The following is a 25,000-nucleotide window of genomic DNA, read 5'->3' on the forward strand; positions in this document are numbered from 1 at the left end:
CGGTGAAGAGGAAGAAGAAGAACGAGAAGGAGAAGAAGACGAAGAAGAAGATTCAGAAGAGGGAAGAAGAAGAAGAAGAAGAAGAAAAAGAGGAAGAAAGTTACATTCTCCATCTGACGAAGACATTGGTATAATTCTCCCGAGTAGGAAGACTGAAGAGGAAGAAGAAGAAAAAGAAGAAGAAGAAGAAGAAGAAGAAGAAGAAGAAGAAGAAGAAGAAGAAGAAGAAGAAGGAGAAAAATAAGAAGAAACTCAGGGAGACGAAAATGTTTCAAAGATTTATTTGGCTCCTTTGTCTTGAGTGGGATCGAAGGATAGTTTTTGCCTTAGGTCAAGATCAGAAGTCGCTGCTCTGATTGTAAGGCAGGGAAGGTGGGGGGGGGGAGGCTAAGAAAAAGCAAAGGACATAGATCAGGATTTAATGGAAAAGTCTAAAGTGAAGCTCGAATTGTTTTTCTCCAAAGCGTGACATTTCCATTTTTAGTTTTCTGTAAAAGAAAACTATTGCGCCGGCTTGGTCTGTCCGCAGATCTTAAAAACTACTGAGGCTAGAGGGCCACAAATTGGTACGTTGATCATCCCCCCCTCCAGTCATCGAACATACCAAATTGCAGCCCTCTAGCCTCAGTGGTTTTGATTTTATTTAAGGTTAAAGTTAGCCATAATCGTACCTCTGGCAACGATATAGGAAAGGCCACCACCGTGTCGTGGTTAAGGTTTCGTGGGCCGCGGCTCATACAGCATTATACCGAGACCACCGAAAGATAGATCTATTTTCGGTGGCCTTGATTATATGCTGTAGCGGCTGTACAGAAAACTCGATTGCGCCGAATGTATGTGTAGACCGTACTCTTAAAATCTCCATGAATTCGTAGGGATCATGAATGTAAGCCTGATACCTGAAATGAAATGGATTTTGAAATTATTCTTCATTAAGATTTTTGCTTAATTACTTGGTTGAATATATATATATATATATATATATATATATATATATATATATATATATATATATATATATATATATATATATATATATACATATATATATATATATATATAGAGAGAGAGAGAAAGAGAAAGAGAAAGAGAGAGAATCTTATTGTTTCACCGAGTGACGTGAGAATTACCTCGTCGAATCATCCCGCTTTGGCGAAAAATATTTTAACGAAGCAGTGTTTATTCTCTTTTCTTCATTTTTCTCTCTCCAACCAAGCGACGACCCACAACAGTCGAGTAACAAACTTCTTATGTCAGCAGAGCTATACAGGGCTTTTACGCGATGTGTCGTTCCTCTTTTCGATTTGAGAATTGACCACGGGTACCCCCGTTTTGGGTGCTGAGGGCGTTTACCACTGCGCCACGAACCCCCGGTGAGAGAGAGAGAGAGAGAGAGAGAGAGAGAGAGAGAGAGAGAGAGAACAAGGAGTGCGAGGGGAAATAAATCTTTAAATGCTGATGACGGAAATGTGAGAAAGTTGGTGGATCTCCCGTTATCTTTCGAGACTTACGTAAGATTTCTTGCGAGTTTCATTATCGTTCTTGGCAGGGCGTTTGTCGTGCTTTCAGCTCTCTCTCTCTCTCTCTCTCTCTCTCTCTCTCTCTCTCTCTCTCTCTCTCTCTCTCTCTCTCTCCGCATCTACCTATATGCGGTATTAGAGGTCAGATTATTCTACCGTTCCGTCCTAGCATATACTTATGACCCCACTGATGGTAAGGAGACGCTATATGTCAGTGGTATTTGGTATATACTGATGGTCACCCACTCAACTTCTGACCAGAGACCAGCGGTATAGCGACCGTCTTGCTGTCTAGTCATCGGTGACTAGCTAGCTTTTCTGGTCAAGTGACTAGCCGCGTGGCGACTTTCACCATTGTGAATAAAGAAAGGTCTCAAAATCTTTGTGCCTTTGAAGTAAACAAGAAAATGAATGTACACCTTTCACCATATGTCAGAATGTCATCCCCGCAACCCCGCCCCCTTTCCAAAATTGTCTGTCTGAAAAGGTGCATTCGAAATAATATGCAACAAAATACTAACACAAACACGAGCTAGTGAAAAGACCAGTGTGACTTCTCAGTAGTGCGGACCGGTGCACACTGAGTTTTGTGTGGTCCTACAGCTAGTTTGAGACTGCCAAAATGTGGTCACAATTCTTCCCCCCCAACTCTGAAATTTTCCCCTAGGGGGGAGATCCCCCCTGGTTGAGAACCACTGGTCTAGAATAGAAATTCTGACCAGAAAAATTCAACTGAAGTTTCTGGAGTTACGTGTTTTTGAAAATGATAAATGAGAATGCTACCTGAATATGAGAATTAAACCCGACAAGAGTAATTCCCCCCCTGAAACTCTGAAATTCCCTAGGGGGAGAATCCCCCCCTGGTTGAGAACCACTGGTCTAGAATAGAAATTCTGACGAGAAAAATTCAACTGACGTTTCAAGAATCTCTTGTTTTTGAGAATGATCAATGAGAATGCTACCTGAATATGAGAATTAAACCTGACAAGAGTATTCCTTCTGAACAATGCTCTGTTGAGAGTCACGCCTGAGTGAGAAGAGAATTCTCCCTGAACAACTCTGTTTACATTTATGAAGTATTTCTGAGGTACCGAGGAGGAATACTGATGAATCTGGCCAGGCATATTTATGTCGTTTTGTCGTCATACTGAATGACCTATCGGGTCCCAGTGCTTGGCCTGAGGCCTGGACCTGGTATTTTATTCTAATCCTTCGGGCCAGCCCTGTGAGAGCTGAAAGTCAGCTCAGTGGTCTGGTTAAACTACTTTAGTAATAATAGTAATTATAATAATACACTGTAAAATCACGAAATCTGATAGGTTAATAAACAAACTTCATGGAAAAGCTAAACGTTATTGTAATTTGCAACAGATCTCAGGCTTCTGGTGTGAGTTGCAGTGAGTCAGAATGAGGCCTGAGAAGCTAATTAGTTGTGTAAAAGATTGTCACTTTATTTATTTATTTTATGAAACCTAATTTAGTACAATACAAGGACACATTCATTTAACTAACAGATATCATTATATAACAATCGAGAGAAATGAAATTTTACAATAAAGCCTCCAGCATTATGTTTTTGCAATTTTATCTTATGGAAGTTAACGTACAGTCATCATCCGAAATATCACATAACCTGTACAAAAGGTTGCCATTTCGTTTATTCATGAAATTTGGAAAAAAAAAAAAATAGAGTCGAAAGCCATATTGGCTGAATTGCCACAATACTTACGCCATGAAAGCATTATCCCAGATAGCTCGAATACCCAAAACTGTGGTATTCAAGCGAGAGAAGTGAGAGAGTGTCCCACTTTCACTGAGCAAGATGGCGTCCTGGAGGGCACAAGTCGATTACGAACAGCAGTACTTGCCCCGCGTTATTGCGAGCCATTTCAGTAATGTTTCTCGCACAGTAGATAAGAGTTTCAGGGGAGTATTGTTTCTCAGCAGATCATTACTGGGATCTCTGGGACAGGAGAAGCTGGTTAGCTAAATGGGTTATTGCTGCTTCGGTCTACTTTCCCCGCAAGCATGGAAATTGCGTTTGAGTTTTTGTAAATGTTAAGAGAAGATTGTGGTTCAATTGGTTGCTGCAAAAAAAAAATATATATATATACATACATACATACTGTATATATATATATATAAATTAATACTCACAAAACTGAATTTTTTATGGTATAGAAATTGCTGTTTAGTTTTTATAAACATCAAGAGAAGTTGATGGTTCAGTAAATTGCTGCAAAAAAAAAAAATTATATCTTAGTACCCACAGAACCGGATTTATTTTTATGGCAAATGATCTTTGTGGGGTTAATGGAATAAATAAAGTAATCCACAATGAAACTACCTCTTCTTCAGTAGCGCTCATTGTATATAATGTGTTGAGGCTCGCAGCTTTGGAGGAAATATTTACAAAGGAAAGAGGGAAATTCACATGGATTAGTACCCACAGAACTGGCTTTTAGAAAAGGATCTTTGTGGGATTAATGCTACAATGAAATTAATCCATGCTGAAACTTTTGATTCGTCAAATCATTAGTATTCATTGTATAAAACGTGCCAGTGGCCACGAATTAGCACGAAATACAAATAAACAAACGAAAAAATCGTATTATTAGACAGAAGCTGTCTGTAACGGCTTGACTGGAGAATGCTCATGAACGATAAATCTATTATGGGGGGGGGGGTTGAATCCATTGATAAATATGGGAATTCATCATTGCACGAACGCAGAATTACCAAATACTTTGCAGTCATGCAAGGAATTCAAGCTCACGATTAAGCAAATGCAAACTGGCTAGAGCAGTGGTTCTCAATCTTTTTTAGGCCCATGCACCCATTCACCATATGTCAGAAAGTCATCCCCCCCTTTCCAAAATTGTCTGCCTCAAAAGGTGCATTCCAGATACGCAATAAAATACCAACGCAAACACACAGACTAGCGGAGAGAAAGCCCAGCGTGACCTCTCAGTAGAGCGGACCGATGCACACTGCGTTTTGTGTGGTCCTAGAGCCAGTTTGAGCCTGTCAATGTGTAGACACAATTGACCCCCTGAAGCTCTGAAATTAGTCACTTTGGGGGGGGACTTCCCCTGGTTGAGACCCACTGGGCTAGACAGTCAAGTCTAACTATTCTGAAGGAAATATAAATAACTAAATAACTTTCTTCTAATTGACTAATCTGTAATTAAGGTGAACTGAGGATCTTGCAAGAAATTTGGTTTGGACCAAAGGTAATGATTTCTTGTTTTTAGGAAATTAGTTATGGACCATGATGCATTTTTTAAAAATGCCCACAGTGGTGGGCAAAAGATTACTGCTTTTGTTTTATTTCTTTTGTTTATTTATTTATTATATTTGATCTGATGGTGATGGATCCTTGCTACATAACTTCAACATAACTTCATATATATATATATATATATATATATATATATATATATATATATATATATATATATATATATATATATATATATATATATATATATATATTATATTTATATATATAATATATATATATATGTGTGTATGCATATACATATGTATAGTATGGATTGAACATTACACGTTAAAGGGACTGTTCCACAAAAAGGTAGAAACTGACCAGAGCAATTCATTGTGGGCAGAGAGAGCCAAAAGGTGATGGACAGCAACGTTGCGAGAACATATACCAAACGTCAGTCATCTCGTTACAATAACATAGCAGGAGTCGTACATTTCCAACCACTATAGCGAGCACAGGCTCTCTCTCTCTCTCTCTCTCTCTCTCTCTCTCTCTCTCTCTCTCTCTCTCTCTCTCTCTCTCTCTCTCTCTCTTGAGACAGTAACCACAGTAGTATGATGCCAATTTATGAAAATCGATCAATCTGTCTCAAAAATTGTACACGCGTCTGTGTAAAAACATTCTCTCTCTCTCTCTCTCTCTCTCTCTCTCTCTCTCTCTCTCTCTCTCTCTCTCTCTTGAAATAATAACCACAGTTGTATGACGCCAAGTTTTGAAAATCGATCAATCTCTTTCCAAAATTGTACAGGCGTCGGTGTAAAAACTTTCTCTCTCTCTCTCTCTCTCTCTCTCTCTCTCTCTCTCTCTCTCTCTCTCTCTCTCTCTCTATATATATATATATATATATATATATATATATATATATATATATATATATATATATATATATATATATATATATATGTACATATACATATGCATATATATATGTATTTATGTATGTATGTGTGTATGTATGTATGTATGTATGTATGTATGTATATATTTGTGTGTGTGTTTGTGTGTCAAATGCTTCTCAGTGCAGATAAGATTTTGCGGCTGATGTAATTACTTATAATGAATTACTTCTCATCAACGTGTTCCCTTCGGTATCTTACTGCAATTCTGCAATTATCATTATCACAATTACTGATATCAGTACCTGCAGCAGTAGCGCAAAATTCCGAGAATTTATCATCACGTTTGATTTAAACACTTTTTGTTTTCATTAACTTATTTTATGGGAGATCATAAATAAGAAATAAGCAGATAATAACGGCAGATTCTCATGCTGTCAGAAAATTCGTATATAGATTCATTCAGTCTACTATTAGAATATCCCCGAAGAGGTTCTAGATATAAAGCAAATAGATGTTTATTTATAGATGGGAATAATCTCTTTGTATTGTTTTATAGTTACATTCTTTTATGTTTCTTTAGCGACCTTTTCGTGAGATCATATTCTGTGGATCCATGGTGGATGCCATTAGCTTACATATTCTTCTACTTAACCCTTTCTATGCAAGAAAACTATTTTACCGGCGTTCTCTGTCCGTCCGCACTTTTTCTGTCCGCCCTCGGGTCTTAAAAACTACTGAGGCTAGAGGGCTGCAAATTGGGACGTTGATCATCCTTCTACCAATCATCAAACATACCAAATTGCAGCCCTCTAGCCTCAGTAGTTTTTGTTTGATTTAAGGTTAAAGTTAGACATCATCGTGCTTCTGGCAACGATATAGGAAAGGCCACCACCCGGCCGTGGTTAAAGTTTCATGGGCTTCGGTTCACGCAGCATTAAACCGAGACCACCGAAAAGTAGATCTATTTTTGGTGCCCTTGATAATAGGTGTGGCTGCTGTACAGAAAACTCGATTGCGCCGAAGAAACTTCGGCCCATTTTTTTACTTGTTTGGTTGTCAACTTGAATGTTGCATGATGGGAGCTCGCGCGCGCGTTCTGTTTAGGGGATGGTCGGCTTTAATTGTGCAGGGATCCTCAGAGTGTCTTAAATGTCGTATCAAGACTCCATTGCATGCAATATCTGTGCATCTAGTTTGAATAGAACTCGGGGATGATTATGCCAACTCTGAGGTTTTGCTTGGAGCGTAATCGTTGGTAGTGATTGTCAAATGGTACTGTAGGTACTGTTTGTATATATATATATTATATATATATATATATATATATATATATATATATATATATATATATATATATATATATATATATACATAATGTATGTATATATGTATAGATAGATAGATATATATATATATATATATATATATATATATATATATATATATATATATATATATATATATATATATATATATATATATATTTATATATATATATATATATGTATATAGTATATAATTTATATTTATATTTATACATATACATACTCACACACACACGTATATATATTGCATGTGTGCTATACAGCTTTAAGCTGTTAAAACAATTTCGCGGCAGCTGCTGCACCGAGATAAAGTGACTTACGCCAATAAACAAGCACATTTTCGAAAAAGCACATCGAAATAACAACAATTCAAACTGTAAACTTACCTGGGTAAAAGTAAACCAATTACCTCATTAAAACAATCCAGATGAAATGGGAAACGCCTCTTGGAAGGAGAACGCCGCCCCCCCCCAAAAAAAAAAAAAATGCACAGCCAAGGAACAGAAAGACATTGGTATGTCTAGACGAATTCGACGATTCCTTGGTCATAGTTTTCGTGAAATGGTTCATTTTCCTAAAATGATAATTACTCTTTATTTTTAATTTCTTAGTTTTACGGAAATTAAACGACTGAAGTTATAAGCACTATTTTTTAATTACTTATTTTTTACGGAAATTAAGTTATCGAATTACTTAGGAATTTATAAGGACGGGCTGTAGTCATGTCGATAATGATAAAGATGATGATGATAATTAATGTGGCCTTATGCCAGCACGGCGCATGTGCCAAGAGCGTCCGTTAAACAGTGGTCAAATTTTCTACCCATAGCACAGCATTAAAGTATGGAGGGAGGAGGAAGTGGATTTGAAATGCCAGTGTAACAATGGCGTATGATTGCATATTTTAATTGCTGTGCTGAAGTTGCCGTGAAAAGGAGGAGGAGGAAGAGGAGGTGGAAGAGGTGTAGAAAAGGAGGAGGAGGAAGAGAAGAAGAAGAGGTGGAAGAGAAGAGTAGAAGGTGGAAGAGAAGAGAGGAAGAGAAGGAAGAGGAAGAGGAGAAGGAGGAAGAAGAGGAGTAGGAGGAGAAGAGAAGGAGGAGGAGGGAAAAGGAAGAGGAGGAGAGGAAGAGGAAAAAGAGGAGAGGAAGAGGAGGTGGAGGAGTAGGAGGAAGAGGAAGGAGGAGGAGAAAGAGGAGAAAGAGAAGAGGAGGGGGTAGAAAGAGGAGGAGGAAGAGGAGGGGTAGAAGGAAGAGGAAGAGGAGGGAAGAAGAAGAGGAGGAGGAGGAGGAGGAAGAGGAGGAGGAGGGAAGAGGAAGGGAGGAGGAGGAGGAGGAAGAGGAGGAGTAGGAGGAGGAAGAGGAAGAGGAGAAGGACGAGGAGGAGGAGTAAAAGTGAGTTTAAGAGTCGAAACTTCTATTATTATTATTATTATTATTATTATTATTATTATTATTATTATTATTAAACAAAAGATATACAAGAATAAACGCTCAAAATAACAATAGCCGTTATTACAACGCCGCTTGCTACGAAAAGAGTACATTTGATAATTACGCTGCGATAATTGCAAGTCAGAGAGGAAATGATAGACACTAATATAAAAAGACGCCTTGAAATTATATGTAATCAGAGTTAAATACGACCCAAAATGACCCAATTCCTTTGTTCAAAAAGGCCCGCGAAGGCGGTTGCTTATTTATGACTAGAGCTCGGCAATTAAAATGATTATCAAGGTACTCTCCGGGTGATTATAATTATTAAAAGATCACTGGCGCAATTTCACCCTCTACTGATCAGGAAGGCGTTTGTGATTACAAGATGATTGACAGCCTTACATTATCCACCTTTGAATCGTGGTAATGATAACACTAACAAAAAAAAAAAAAAATGCGCCGAAGTTTCTTCGGAGCAATCGAGTTTTCTGTACAGCCGCTACAGCGTATGATCAAGGCCACCGAAAATAGATCTGTCTTTCGGTGGTATCGGTATTATGCTGTTTGAACAGCGACCCATGAAACTTTAATCACGGCCCGGTGGTGGTCTAACCCATATCGTTGCCAGTAGCACGATGATGGCTAATTTTAATCTTAAATAAAATCATAATTACTGAGGCTAGAGGGCTGCAACTTGGTACGTTTGATGATTGGACGGTGGATGATTAACATACCAATTTGCAGCCCTCTAGCCTCAGTAGTTTTTAAGATCTGAGGGCGGACAGAAAAATAAGTATTGTCATTGGTAGTATTGTTATTATTGTTATTATTGTGTAATGATAGTAATAACAAACAAAGGCAACATATTATTATTGTTATTATTACGTAAAATGATAGTAATAAAAAATACAACGAAGACATGCCCAGTTGTTATTATTATTATTATTATTATTATTATTATTATTATTATTATTATTATTATTATTATTATTATTGTTTGATGATAGTAATAACAAAATAAAGACGAGAGCAAATACAATCATTATTATTATTATTATTATTATTATTATTATTATTATTATTATTATTATTATTATTCAAAAACATTTTACAAAAACGCAAATATTTGAAGAGACTGTCAAGTGCTCCCAATAATATTTTTTACCTTATTTTTTATATATATATTTTTAGCTTCTTTCAAAAACAAAAATTCCGAAATTTTTCAGCTAAACGAGACTTCATCGTGAATTCCATTAAAAGGGTATTTATTTTTTTCTTGACTCAAAATGAATGCAAACTCCAAATTAAAATGGAATTAAAAGTCCATGGTATCAGAACCTTTTTTTTTTTTTTAATTGATTATCCTGAACATGTGAATTTCCAGTTTGGTTTTTCCTGACAGAATGAAAGAAAATTATCAAAATTTTAATCCTGCTTATTTTATGACTTTGTCTTAATATTTGTGTTTAATTCTTCTGTGTTCTCTGAAAGAAAGTCTTTGAGTTTAGAACTCCTTTATAAACACTTTTTTTTATTTTTCCTTTTAGTTTTCTAGAAAGAAAACTATTGTGCCGGCTTTGTCTATCCGTCTGCACTTTTTTTTTGTCCGCACTTTATTCCGTCCGCACTTTATTCTGTCCGCACTTTTTCTGTCCGCCCTCAGATCTTAAAGAACTGCTGTGGCTAGAGGGCTGCAAATTGCTATGTTGATCATTCACCCTCCAATCATCAAACATTCAAATTGCAGCCCTCTAGCCTTAGCAGTTTTTATTTTATTTTTAAGGTGTGTCTGGCAACGATATAGACCAGGCCACCACCGGGCCGTGGTTAGTTTCATGGACCGCGGCTCATACAATATTATACCGAGGCCACCGAAAGACATATCTATTTTCGGTGGCCTTGATTATATGCTATACAGAAAACTCGATTGCGCCGAAGAAACTTCTGCGCATTTATTTTCTTGTTTATTTTATTTTCCTTTTTTTTGTAATCTTTATTTTTGTTATTTCTCCTTTTTATTGAATTTTTCCTTTTAATTTTTCCTTTTTTTTTTATTTTGTCTAAAAATCTTTGTCTGAATCTAGATCTCTTTATAAAATTATCTCATTGACCTTTCACCCCGATCTTGCTACTTTCTTCCTTGTTCCTCATACATCCATCTTTTCCTTTTTTAAAGATTATCTTCTGATCCGCATCTCCTTTCACCTTCACCCCTTTACTCTCGTCCATCATATTCCCCAAGACTGGGCTTCGCTTAGGATGGAAATTCGGGCGTGAGGAACGCCAGGGGAGCGGCTTATCTCCCTCTTAAATGAGATTTTCTACCGATCTATCACAAGCTTAAAAGACAAACAAATAATAAATGCGCCGGAGTTTCTTCGGCGCAATCGAGTTTTCTGTACAGCCGCTTCAGCGTATAATCAAGGCCACCGAAAACAGATCTATCTTTCGGTGGTCTCGTTATAATGCTGTATGAGCGGCGCCCCATGAAACTTTAACCACGGCCCGGTGGTGGCCTGGCCTATATCGTTGCCAGACGCACGATTACGGCTAACTTTAACCTTAAATAAGATGAAAACTACTGAGGAGGCTAGAGGGCTGCAATTTGGTAGGTTTGATGATTGGGGGGTGGATGATCAACATACCAATTTGCAGCCCTCTAGCCTGAGGAGTATTTAAGATCTGAGGGCGGACAGAAAAAAGTGCGGATGGACAGACAAAGTCGGCACAATAGTTTTCTTTTACAGAAAACTAAAAAGACACGTGATTTTTTCTCTGTACTCTGCCCTATTCATTTCTTCTTTTATATTTTCTGTTGCTCCCCTATTCCTTCTCACGATGTTCTTTTGTTTTATTGATATCATTATTTCATTGCGCCACTCTGGCCCAGTTTTATGAAAACTTTATTTATGTCTGTTAACTACTGGATACAATATCATATAAACAGTGAAGTCTGTAGTGTTTATAGAAGGATCCATTGGATCTGTGACCGCCTCATGGAAAAACTCATTGAATCCATCAGTTGCAAAAACATCCCATTCAGGCCTGATACGGTTCACCCAAAAGGCCATTTGGACCCATAGCAGTGTTTCAGAGTCAGTAATTCATTACAGCTTCCATCCAGTGATATTTCAGATCTGTAACAGCTTTTAAGACTGACCAAAACATAAAATTGTTACAGTTCTTTGAAAGTACAGTGTGCTCGTAAGCAGCTTCAAGGAAAGTCCGTCTTAAACCCACTGAAGCCTTTTGGAAAGGTTAGGTAGGTCCATCACAGCTGTACAGAGAGAGACCAGATCCATTACAGCTTCATGGAATGTCCAGTTGATTTTATAAAGCTTTATGGCAAAACCACTTGCAATAACAAAAGGGTCTGTTAGACCTAGTAGAACTTATGGAAGGATCAGTCATATTGTTACAGCTTCATTGAAAGATCAGTTAGTCCTCTTATAGCTCCAGTTTCAGAGAAAGACCAACTAAGTCTTTGAGTACTTCATAGATTGACTCTTCAGTCATGAATGCTTCTTGAAAAGGTCATCTGGATCCATTATAGCGCTGTGGAATGAGCAACTGGATCTTTTGCAGCTTCATGGAAAGAGAAGCTTGATATTTTCTGCATTAGTTGAGTGACCATCTGGATCGATTATAACATGGTAATAAAACTGGAATAATACAACTGAATCTGTTATAGCATCCTAAAAAAACTGGATCTGTTATAGCTTCATACAAAGACCAACTGGATCTGTTTTAGCTTTATGGAAGAACCAACTGCATCTGGTATAGCTTCATGGAAAGACCAACTGGATCTCTTATAGCTTCATGGAAAGACCAACTGGATCTCTTATAGTTTCATGGAAAGACCAACTGGATCTGTTACAGCTTCATGGAAAGACCAACTGGATCTCTTATAGCTTCATGGAAAGACCAACTGGATCTGTTATAGTTTCATGGAAAGACCAACTGGATCTGTTATACTACAGCTTCATAGAAAGACCAACTGCATCTATTATGGCATCATGGAAAGACCAACTGGATCTGTTATACTGCAGCTTCATGGAAAGACCAACTGCATCTATGATGGCATCATGGAAAGACCAACTGCATCTGTTATAGCTTCATTGAAAGACCAACTGGATCTGTTATAGCCTCATGGAAAGACCAACTGGATCTCTTATAGCTTCATGGAAAGACCAACTGGATCTGGTATAGCTTCATGGAAAGACCAACTGCATCTGGTATAGCTTCATGGAAAGACCAACTGCATCTGTTATAGCTTCATGGAAAGACCAACTGCATCTATTATAGCTTCATGGAAAGACCAACTGCATCTGTTACAGCTTCATGGAAAGACCAACTGCATCTGTTATAGCTTCATGGAAAGACCAACTGCATCTGTTATAGCTTCATGGAAAGACCAACTGCATCTATTATAGCTTCATGGAAAGACCAACTGCATCTATTATAGCTTCATGGAAAGACCAACTGCATCTATTATAGCTTCATGGAAAGACCAACTGCATCTATTATAGCTTCATGGAAAGACCAACTGCATCTGGTATGGCTTCATGGAAAGACCAACTGCATCTGTTACAGCTTCATGGAAAGACCAACTGCATCTGTTATAGCTTCATGGAAAGGCCTGTTTTAGCTTCATGGAAAGACAACTGGATCAGTTACAGCAGTTTCATGGAAAATCCTGTTTTAGCCTCATGGAAAGACCAACTGGATCTATTATAGTTTCATGGAAAGACCAACTGGATCTATTGTAGTTTCATGGAAAGACCAACTGGATCTATTATAGTTTCATGGAAAGACCAACTGGATCTATTATAGTTTCATGGAAAGACCAACTGGATCTATTGTAGTTTCATGGAAAGACCAACTGGATCTATTATAGTACATGTTGACACAAAATTAATCTATTGTTGCTGGATCAAATATGTTTTCATGAAAGACCAACTGGTCCATTAAAGCTTAGTGAAGAGACCGACACATTGATTACAGTTTCATGGAAAGTCCAAATGGATCCATTATAGCTTCAAGAAAAGACCAGATGGCTCCATTATAGCTTCACGGAAGCCCAACTGGATCTACTATAGCTTCATAGTCAGACCAGATGGACTTCCATGGCTTCATGGAAAGACCAAATCAAATCTATTATAGCATCAAGGGAAAGTTTCAAGAGGAAGATATAACCCAAAGGTAAATGAAGGGGGTGCTGTAACTTGATCACTGGTAATGGATGAAAATGGGAAACGGATTTCAGGTATCCATAAATTCACTCTGAGTTTAGTGGCCTCATAAATCTGTCATTGGCAGCCCGTTCATTTCCTGAGGGATCGAGGTCTTGTGTCAACCTTGGATGGGTGGTTCAGCGTGATAGGGCCTTCAGATAAGGATGATTTAGTCTCTCTCTCTCTCTCTCTCTCTCTCTCTCTCTCTACAAACACACTCAACTAGATAGATCTGAAATTGATATTCATTAGTTCTCTCTCTCTCTCTCTCTCTCTCTCTCTCTCTCTCTCTCTCTCTCTCTCTCTCTCTCAGACTATGTACATGTCACAAACACACCCAACTAAATAGATCTGAAATTGATATTCATTAATGCTCTCTCTCTCTCTCTCTCTCTCTCTCTCTCTCTCTCTCTCTCTCTCTCTCTCTCTCTCTCTCTCTCTCTCACACATACGTAAATAGCAAGCATCCCAGCTTGATACTCTCTCTCTCTCTCTCTCTCTCTCTCTCTCTCTCTCTCTCTCTCTCTCTCTCTCTCTCTCTCTCTCAAGCACACACAAATAACTAGAATCTTAACTGGATGTTGATAAATACGCTTCAACCTTTCTCTCTCTCTCTCTCTCTCTCTCTCTCTCTCTCTCTCTCTCTCTCTCTCTCTCTCTCTCTCTCTCTCGTTGTTTTAATGATTATTTCTTCAACCAGATTTCATTCTGAACCACGAAAATTAAAAGTTGAGCTTCCTTATGGTAAATGATTTCATTCACTGAAATAAGCGTTTATATTTCTTTGTTAAAGTACAGTTATCATGTTCCAATAAAGTGACTGTAAAGGCTGTACATGTATATAGTCTGAGAGAGAGAGAGAGAGAGAGAGGGAGAGAGCTAATGAATATCAATTTCACATCTAGAGAGAGAGAGAGAGAGAGAGAGTATCAAGCGGGATACTTGCTATTTACATGTGTGCATTTGAGAGAGAAAGAGAGAGAACTAATGAATATCAATTTCATATCCAGAGAGAGAGAGAGAGAGAGAGAGAGAGAGAGAGAGAAGAGAACTGAATATCAGTTTCACATCTACATAGTTGGGTGTGTTAGTACATGCATATAGCCTGAGAGAGAGAGAGAGAGAGAGAGAGAGAGAGAGAGAGAGAGAGAGAGAGAGAGAGAGAGAGAGAGATAGGAGAATATCAAGCTGGGACGCTTGCTTATTCATGGAAAAAGTCTTCAATCAAACTGATGACGGTGAAAGTAAAATAATCTGGGTAGCCACTCACAAAGAGCAGTTAATTAAACGAGAAGGGAAAATGCTTTTGTTAATCGCGCTAAAATATTCTTTTGTTCTGTCGTTTGGCGATTCAGCGAAAAAGCTCTTCACCCTTTTTTGTCGGTGTTTTTTATATCCCTTTAAAGATTCATTGGCATGTGTTTTTTTATTTTGTTTAGTTTTTTTTTTAATCAATCGTTTGTTCTGTGATTCAGGATTCGCTGTGAAAGGTTTCATCGATTTCATGTTTTTCGTTTGTTTTTTGTTTTTTTCCTTCTGTAAATACTTCCAGCGGTCCTTCACTGAAGGCTGGATCAGTGAAGATCGTGCTTTAGTTTTCTGGAAAGAAAACTATTGTGAAGGCTTTGTCTATCCGGCCGCACTTTTTCTGTCCGCCCTCGGATCTTAAAAACTACTGAGGCCAGAGGGCTGCAAATTGGTATGCCAATCACCCACCCTCCAGTCATCAAACATACCAAATTGCAGCCCTCTAGCCTCAGTAGTTTTTATTTGATTTAATGTTAAATAGCCATAATCGTGTCTGGCAACGATATAGGTCAAGCCACCACCGTCCCGTGGTTATAGTTTCATGGGCCGCGGCTCATACAGCAACATACCGAGACCACCGAAAGATAGATCTACTTTCGGTGGCCTCGATTATACGATGTACAGAAAACTCGTTTCTTCGGCGAATTTTTAATTTTTTTTTTTTATTACGAAGGAGGAACATTGCTTTCAATCCCCGTCTGGCTGTCGCTTGGTGAGGTCCAACTATTTTAAAGACCCTAAATAAGCTGACTGCTCGTTCGCTTTCTGTTTGAATTCCTCTCCATTATTCCCGTAATTAAATTCATCTGTCCTTTCATCCGTTTTGAATTTATCCCCTGTCTCTTTCTTCTTCTTCTCCCTCGCTTCCCCCTCCATCAGTTTATAATACACAAAACGTCGATGACCTTACAAATTGCAACGTCAATCTGAAGATCAAATTATACTGGAGTGCAGGGTGAGGATATATTGTTAGACTATAGAATTATCTGGGTGAAAGTCGATTAGTCATCTTTCTCTGTCTGAACCCCGGGATTTTAATGTATTAAGCATTCGATGCTCGTTGATATGCATGATAATAATAATAATAATAATAATAATAATAATAATAATAATAATAATAATAATAATAATAATAATAAAGGATTTCTGTTCTGAATGTTACGGAATTGAACGCATACATATATGCTAGTATATATATATATATATATATATATATATATATATATATATATATATATATATATATATATATATATATATATATATATATATATAAATCTTTCATATATATTTATATAAATGCTTTCATATCCGTAACATTTAGAATAGTAAATCCTTTATTATTATTATTATTATTATTATTATTATTATTATTATTATTATTATTATTATGATGCTCGATTAAATATATATTTATAAATATCATATATATACTATATTATGTATATAATATGTTTATAAGAATATATATATATATATATATATATATATATATATATATATACATATATACTGTATATATATAATGAACTCACAGCCAATCAAAAATAGCAAACAGACATATGCCATGCCCCTATATACCCCGGGGGAAAATTAACTGCGCCGAAATCCGCCCTATGGCTACAAGAGAACAGCAGATACAAGCCAATTTGTTTTGCATATAAACGCTCGCGCTATATTGCAATTAAACCTGATTATGTCATTTGCATTCGAATGAAGAGGGTTGCCACCGAAAACCAGATCCCATAATTCAGTCATCTTCTAATGGGCGGTTTTATGTGGAAAAATATCATTTTTAGGTTTCTGTAAAAGAAAATTGTTGTGCCGGCTTTGTCTGTCCGTCCGTACTTTTGTCTGTCCGTCCTCAGATCTTAACCACTACTGAGGCTAGAGGGCTGCAAATTGGTATGTTGATCATCCACCCTCCAGTCATCAGACATACCAAATTGCAGCCCTCTAGCCTTAGTAGTTTTGATTTTATTTAAGGTTAAAGTTAGCCAAAATCGTGCTTCTGGCAACGATACAGGATAAGCCACCACTGGGCCGTGATTAAAGTTTCATGGGCCGCGGCTCATACAGCATTATACCGAGACCACCTAAAGAGAGATCTGCTTTCGGTGGCCTTGATTATTCGCTGTAGCGGCTGTAGAGAAAACTCGATTGCGCTGAAGAAACTCCTGTGCATTTTTTCACTTGTTTAATAATGTCTTCTGTGTAAAGAGATTCGGTTCAAATATTACCATTAAGGGATGAATTCATGTATACTATGCTTCCGAAGTTCCAAGTTAGAAGTTGCAATTGTGTATGCTTTTGTTAAGGTTTTGAGTTTTGACCAGCAATAGCTTCTGGACTCGTTGCGAACTTTCCAAATTTTATGTGCATTCTAAAAAGACCAAATTCTCATTATGGTATTTTTTTTTTCAGCACAGGATTCTTTTTGCATTATTCGAATTTTGATTATATTAAAAAAAAATGTGCATATTTCGGTGTATGTTGTCTACATACGTAATTTCATACATTCCTGCACAATATATATGTATATGTATGTATGTATGTATGTATGTATGTATGTATGTATGTATGTATGTATGTATATATATATATATATATATATATATATATATATATATATATATATATATATATATATATATATATATATGGTTATATATATATGTATATATATATATAAATTATATATATATATATATATATATATATATATATATATATATATATATATATATATATATATATATATATATATATATATATTCACATATATATATCCATATATATGTATATATTTATATATATAAATATATATGTATATATATATATATACATATATACATATATATTAACTTTCAAAATTTTATCGTTTTTTCTTAAGAGTATCAAAATAAAAATGAAAACAGAATGAAGAAATAATGAGATATTCTAAAATAAAACACCCACTCACTGCCGAAACGAGTGTGTATGTGTGTATTTGTGTGTGTACGTATGTATGTGTGTGTGTCAGAGAGAGAGAGAGAGAGAGAGAGAGAGAGAGAGTCATAACTGACATAATTAGGAATAATAATAACATATATCTAGAAAAGTATAATGAAATGCGCGTTTTGTGTGTGTGTGTGTGTGTGTGTGTGTGTGTGTGTGAGAGAGAGGGGGGGGGGGGGAGGGGGAGGGGCGGTTGGGGGATGAATGAGTCAAAACTGACATAATTAGGAATAAAATTGCCGTAGAGACTAGAAAAGTATGATGAAAAAATAATTGGAGAAATTTTTGAATGAATAATTGGTCTGGCGAAATTCCACCCGCATTAATTATTATTATTATTATTATTATTATTATTATTATTATTATTATTATTATTATTATTATTATTATTCTGGTGAGAATCTCACGTGTCCATTCACAGAATTCTTAGAAAGTATTAACAAGCGGGCATTTAGAACTGAGAAAAAAAAAATCATTGAAAAGATCATTCTCCTTCCATGCTAATTGCACCTCTAATGAATTTCTTCCTAGAGTGAGTAATTAATTACTTCGTTTTTCTCCCCAAAAAAGATGTTAATTTCATTTAGAGAAAAGAAAAAGTCTCGAGACACTAAGTGTTATGGTGTGAGAAGTGAGAGGAATTGTTAGAGATTCGAAAGTCATAATTCATTTTCCGGAGAATTTCACTTTGTTGAAGGTTGTGTTAATTTATGTGAATTGTGTTAATGGTATCAAGATGGTGTTAATTTGCGAGAATAGTGTCAACGTTATCAAGATTTTGTAAATTTGCGTGAATTGTTACCGGTATCAATATTTTGTTAATTTTTGTGAATTGTGTTAACAGTATCGAGATTGTGTTAATTTTTATGAATTGTGTTAACAGTATCAAGATTGTATTAATTTTTATGAGTTGTGTTAATGGTATCAAGATTGTGTTAATTTGCGTGAAATGTGTTGTCATCAAGACTGTTAATTTGCGTGAATTATGTTAATGGTATCAAGGTTGTGTTAATTTGCGTGAATTGTGTTAACGGTATCAAGGTTGTGTTAATTTGCGTGTATTGTGTTAACTGTATCAGGATTGTGTTAATTTACGTGGATTGTGTTAATGGTATTAAGACTGTGTTAATTTTTATGAATTGTGTTAACAGTATTAAGATTGTGTTAATTTATATGAATGTGTTACTTTGTGTGAATTGTGTTAACGGTATCAGGATTGAGTTAATTTATGTGTTGTGTTAATGCACCAAGATTGTGTTAATTTTTATATATTGTGTTAACAGTATCAACATTGTGTTAATTTCCGTGAATTGTGTTAACGATATCAAGATTGTGGGAATTTTTATGAATTGTGTTAACGGTATCAAGATTGTGTTAATTTGCGTGAATTGTGTTAATGATATAAAGAGTGTGTTAATTTGCGCGAATTTGTCCTCTATCCTCAGTAAGGTTAAATTTAGCCATGATCGTGCTTCTGGCAACGATACAGGCCAGTCCACCACCGGGCCGTGGTTAAAGTGTCATGGGCCGCGTCTCATACAGCATTATACCGAGACCACCGAAAAATAGATCTATTTTCGGTGGCCTTGATTATACGCTGTAGCGGCTGCACAGAAAACTCGATTGCGCCGAAGTTGCTGCAATATTGATACCGTGGGGTAATTAGCATATTGAAGCGCGGGGCAATATTCGACCTAATTAGAGGCTTTGCGTAATATCCTTTGTGATGGTAATGACATTTCAGGTGAAGTGAAATGCAGTACTTTATGCAAATGATCAGTGAAATGATGGTAATTTGATGCATTGTTATTCATTCACCTGACGGTACAATGAAGTCCTGAATTTTAAGGGTTGTAGCTTTAAATGTGTTGTAGAGATTCCTGAAGCTGTAGCTGATCTTGGTTGTTAAATTCGCATGGTTGTAATAAGGTATAACATTAATCTTGAGGGTTTTAGTTTGAACTGTTATGTATAGAATTCTAAAGTTGTAACTGATTTTGGTTGTTAAGTTCGTATGGTTGTAAAAAATATAACAGAAATCTCGAAAGTTTTCGTTTTAACTGGTTGTTAAATTCGTAAGGTTGTGATAATATATAACATAAATCTTAAGGGTGTTATTTTTAACTGTTATATATATATATATATATATATATATATATATATATATATATATATATATATATATATATATATATATATATATATATATATATATATATATATATATATATATATATATATATATCGAATTCTAAAGTTGTAACTGATTTTGATTGTTAAACTCGTATGGTTGTAATAAGCTATAGCATTAATCTTAAGAGTTTTAGTTTTGACTGTTATATATAGAATTCTAAAGTTGTAACTGATTGTGATTGTCCAATTCGTATGGTTGTAATAAGATATAACAAAAATCTTTATATCAGTCACCCAATTATTCATTTCTGGTAACTCAAACTTTGAAAGGGATTCCCATCCACCCATTCATTTGTAATCGATTCATTCCATTCATGCATTCAGTAAGTTTTTCATTTAAAGGAGAAGTAATTTTGCAGAGATTATTTGCTTTCATTCATTCATCCATTCGTTCATTCAGTGAAAGCAGTAATTGTAGTAGTATTTTTTTTTTTCATTCATTCATGCAAGTTAAGTACTAATACTGCAGAGATTATTGTTGATTCCTGTTTTTTCATTCATGCATTTATTTTGAAAGGGATAACATTATACCTAGAGAAAACCTCTCTCTCTCTCTCTCTCTCTCTCTCTCTCTCTCTCTCTCTCTCTCTCTCTCTGTGTCCTTTGCAATACCAAATATTTAAAACTTAAAAAAAAATATTAAAGGCGATTAGCTTGAGCCGCAAACCATAAGCGGGGATAATTCACATATTCTCGGAAATAGTAATATTATGAAAACATCCATTTGCAAATGAGTTTTTTTTTTTTTTGCTTTCCCTCTCCCCCCCATTCCTATTCCCATTCCTATTCCAATTCACATTCCTATTTCCCATTCCCATTCCCATTCCAGGTATACTCTTAATGCCTAGTCCAGTATCCATCAACAAATCAGCAAGCTTGCTAAAGTTTTTATAGCTTTCCCCACCACCAATTCCCATTCCAGGTACACTTAATGCATGGTTCAGTATCCATCAACAAATCAGTTAACTTTCTATCTTTTTCTCTCTGGAATCGCTTCCGGGAATGCCACCGGTCAAAGGTCAACTTTCCTCCCGTTTTGGCAACGTGACCTTTTTTTTTTGTTGCCCCTTGAATATCAATTATCTTTTTCTTTAGTTTTTATGCTTTTTGGTCAAGACGCTTTTTTTTTTTACTTTTTTACATAAAATCAATTTAATATCAGATGTTCGTGTTTCATATAAGCTGCTGTTTATTGTTGCACTGTTTTATTATTATCGTCGTTATCATTATCATCATTATAATTATCTTATCATCATTATAATTATCGTTATCATCATTATAATTATCATTATCATCATCATGTTGATCATCATCATTATCATCAACATCATTATGAGCATCATTAACATTATCATCATCGTCGTCATCATCATTATCAGTATCATTATCATCATAATTATCATCATCATCTTATTTATCTTTGTAATAATCATCATTATCGTTATCAGTATCATTATCATAATTATCAGCATCATCATGATTATCATCACCATCATAATTATCTTCATCATCATCACTAGGCCTATCATCAAAATTATCACCATCACCATTATCATCATCGTCATCATCATCGCCTCCAACGTCACGCGACTCAGAGGGCCTCTGTGAAATTCCCCCTCTGATGCCTTTTTCCTGTGCTTTAGCTTTCACGAATCTCCACTCCTCTTAATTCCCATCCAAGTAGACTACAACGTCACTTGCATTTTAATACATTTTCATCTATTTGTTAATTTATTCATTTATCTTTTTTTTTCCTTTTTTAATAAGTGGGGTTACTCTTCTTTCTGTATTTCCCTTTACTTCCTCTTATATACTTCTTCCTAATGAACGCCATAATATTCATTGGAAGCCTGAATTTCAAGTCAGTGGCCCCTTTGGTGGGCTTGTTCCATATGAATAGGGTTCATCTGCTGAATAATAATAATAATAATAATAATAATAATGATAATAATAATAATAATAATAATAATAATAATAATAATAATAATTTTGTATTTCCCATTACCTTTTTACTTCCTAATGAACACCATAATATTCTTTGGAAGCTTGAATTTCAAGTCAGTGGCCCCTATGGTGGGCTTGTTCCATATGAATAGGCTTCATCTTCTAAATAATAATAATAATAATAATAATAATAATAATAATAATAATAATAATAATAATAATAATAATATTTTTGGAAGCTTGAATTTCAAGTCAGTGGCCCTTTGGTGGACATGTTTCACATGAATAGGTTTCGTCTTCTGAATAATAATAATAATAATAATAATAATAATAATAATAATAATAATAATAATAATAATAATAATAATAATAATAATAACTGACACTATCATTCACCATTCTCCCCCAAGGTGGTTCCAAGGACATTTTATGTCTCCCTTCCATCATTATCTCATCTGCGTATGAAACTCCCTTAAATTTCCTCGTGGTATCAATTCTAACTCCGTCCTGCCGTTTGGCTGCTAATATTTTTCAGAAAGTTTTATTCACAAATCGGTGGTTCTGTTATATGCAGTTTTATCGCCATGCCGCGATTCATGTCTGTGTGGCGACACAGACCTTTCTGGACTTGGAGCGTCATTTCACTTTCCTATGTCATTGTCGTTCTACTTGATTCCCGAATCGTATTCAGCCTGGCTAATCATTGATTTGGATTTTTCAGTCTTTTTACTGAATTCCGACTTAAAAGGAGCCAGCCGAAAGTTTTAATAAATATATATATATATATATATATATATATATATATATATATATATATATATATATATATATATATATATATATATATATATATATATATATATATATATATGTATGTACATCTTAGTAAATACGTATAGGCCTTCACAAAAACATAGATCATATGAATATTTAAAGTTACGTTACCGTCTTTTAATATTATTATACTTATATTTACCTAAAACTTATCGACATTACCTGTACTTCCATTCCATTGCTTAATTTGAATTCTGGTTTATTAATATTCCACCAATTTGTTCAATATTTGCATTATTGAGCATATGTTGTTGCATGACCGCTGCGTGGGGATTTCAGTATTTATAACTGCAGTTTTTAATGAAATTTGTGTGCCATTATTTTGATGTAATGAAATCGGTACATACAATTAAGGTATATATTAAATCTCCAATACTGATGAACTGTGTTCTCCCACTCATGACATTTATATGAGTCAGTTTTTTTTATCATGACGAATCATGATGGGTGAATGGAAAGTTGACAAGCCGTTGAAATTACCTTTCTCTCTCTCTCTCTCTCTCTCTCTCTCTCTCTCTCTCTCTCTCTCGTTTTATCTTTATTTTTCGTCTGTCACAGATTGAGAATGATCTTATCCGCTTAATCAAGTCACAAACACACATCGGCGACTTATCGCATACATATCAATAAACAAGTTGAGAACAAAGGAAGCGACCGGAAGTGGAGAACGAACTGTTGGTGAATGCTAGTAAGGACCAACTATATATATATATATATATATATATATATATATATATATATATATATATATATATATATATATATATATATATACACATAGCCTACATATATATATGTATGTATATATATATATATATATATATATATATATATATATATATATATATATATATATATATATATATGATTATTATCACTTTTGTACGTGATTCATTTATCACACGGCTTGGAAATGAAGCCGAAACCGGTCAGGACCTACACCCCGTCTCTTATTTTTCACCTGTGGTAATGTGTGATATATATATAAGTGTGTGTGTGTGTGTTTATGGGCTGTTTAGAATGACTTGCCCCTTTTCTGAAATGTACCTGGTAAATAGTTGACTGTTTTGGTTTACAGCCGAATGATGAAGGGCATGAGGCAGGCAGCCTCATCCTTGAAGAATTGCCAAGAACTGGAGAGTTAACACTTTTCAGGGATACCCAAATGCAGGGTAAAAGCTATGTTTTGAATATATATATATTCTTGTTAAATGGTAATGCACTTAAAGCCTAATTCTGTTGAGACAACACTTCCAATTCCCTTGCTCCTTATGCCAGAGTGGAAGAAGCGTTTGGTCCTGGTTCAAATTCATCATAATCTGACAGTTTTTCAGCCACACTCGGTCTTATTGTTCTTGGTTTTTGTTATGGCAGGTGGCCGCATAGGTCTACCTTCTGAGTCATCAGAGCCATTGTCCACCTTGTCCAGGTCTAAAGTGGGTGGAATGGGGTCTTGGGCGTTGGTCATACGTTTCTCTCTCTCTCTCTCTCTCTCTCTCTCTCTCTCTCTCTCTCTCTCTCTCTCTCTCTCTCTCTTTAAATCTTCAACTGAAAACCCTTATGGCCAGAGTCAACAGACTTTAAAAATCGAAGGGAACTCAGGCTACAGAGAGAGAGAGAGAGAGAGAGAGAGAGAGAGAGAGAGAGAGAGAGAGAGAATTACAGGAAAACGTGATTTTAATAAATATGAGGGAATTTGTCATTTCAGAATCAAGTTCAGTGATCTATTTCCATTTCTCTGCTGCTCATTAGCGACCATTAAACCTTTTACGTCCGCACTTTTTCTGTCCGCACTATTTCTGTCCGCCATCAGATCTTAAAAAAATACTGAGGCTAGAGGGCTGCAAATTGGTATGTTGATCATCCACCCTCCAATCATCAAACGTACCAAATTGCAGCCCTCTAGCTTCCTCAGTAGTTTTTATTTTATTTAAGGTTAAAGTTAGCCATAATCGTGCTTCTGGCAACGCAACAACACAGGCCACCACGGCCGGCTGAGAGTTTCATGGTCCGCGGCTCATACAGCTTTATGTCGAGACCACCGAAAGATAGACCTATTTTCGGTGGCCTTGCTGTACAGAAAACTC

Source organism: Macrobrachium rosenbergii, chromosome 16 (assembly GCF_040412425.1).
Source record: "Macrobrachium rosenbergii isolate ZJJX-2024 chromosome 16, ASM4041242v1, whole genome shotgun sequence".
Lineage (NCBI taxonomy): Eukaryota > Metazoa > Arthropoda > Malacostraca > Decapoda > Palaemonidae > Macrobrachium > Macrobrachium rosenbergii.